Genomic DNA, 866 nt, shown 5'->3' on the forward strand with positions numbered 1-866 from the left:
GTGTACATTGATCAATTTCCTCCACAAACGAACAAAGGAACAAACACTTATATATAAAAGCAAATCCTACCAAACCCGAAGGTTCAAAAACTCAACCAGATCCTACACTTTGAAAATCGAAATCACTTTTATTACCATAAGAAGGTAGGCCTACCAGGCGGGCTCGTGTCCCGAAAAAGAAAGTTCAAACACATGACCTTGAGGAGCCTTGTACAGTTGGGGTAAATGGATGGCGGCTGCAGGTAGATATGTCTCAGTCGACCTCTAGCTCTCGTGACTGGAAGACCCCTCCCCCTCTTGTTTCGTCCGTGAGTGTGTTTTGATGGTGTTGCCTTATGAGCAAAAGCGTATTGTTGTGGGTGCGTCTCCTTCCTCATAGTGTGATTAAAAACGCGTTCGTATCGTTTTATCTACATGTTTTGGCAGATCTTTCAAAGAAATTGTATGGAAGAGGAAAGGACAGTCGAATTTGCCACATCTGTTTAATTTGGGGTATCGGAAACAAAGTGCCCAGATGCCCTTCTATCAATTCCCGCAAAGGATCGTAATATGCAATTTTTTATTGAATTTATAAAAGTAACGAAAAGATGGGATGAGTGCTGTTAGCTAAATATAACGAGAATATAAACAGAAATGACAGAAGTGGATTTTCTTTCGATTTTTATCCGATGAAATTAACATCTAACTAAAGAAACAGAGTGATCCCAATTTGGTTGAGTTTTGATAACTGAAGAAAGGGCATCTTATTTGGTGAAATGATTCATATTCATTCATAGTTTTTCCACCATTCATAAAACTCGATTCACGTAGTAGGCGCGAGTAGTACGAACGCCTCGATGTTCTTTGCCGGTTTTAGGGAGACTAAG

The 866-nt window shown here is 40.0% G+C and overlaps 1 protein-coding gene across 2 annotated transcripts in view; it reads left to right on the plus strand.

Annotated features, from left to right (window-relative positions):
• Nucleotides 1-866, plus strand: part of LOC119592486 (glucose dehydrogenase [FAD, quinone]-like) — a 23,300-nt gene that overhangs the window by 10,246 nt on the left and 12,188 nt on the right. Inside the window, exon 1 of one of the 2 annotated variants that reach the window (XM_037941318.1) lies at nucleotides 226-308. The exons of the other annotated variant lie outside the window; for it this stretch is intronic. The gene's annotated coding sequence lies outside the window, so the exon portion shown is untranslated. Of the gene's footprint in view, nucleotides 1-225; nucleotides 309-866 lie in introns of those variants that run through there. 2 annotated transcript variants of the gene reach the window in all.

This window comes from Penaeus monodon, chromosome 30 (genome assembly GCF_015228065.2).
Source record: "Penaeus monodon isolate SGIC_2016 chromosome 30, NSTDA_Pmon_1, whole genome shotgun sequence".
Lineage (NCBI taxonomy): Eukaryota > Metazoa > Arthropoda > Malacostraca > Decapoda > Penaeidae > Penaeus > Penaeus monodon.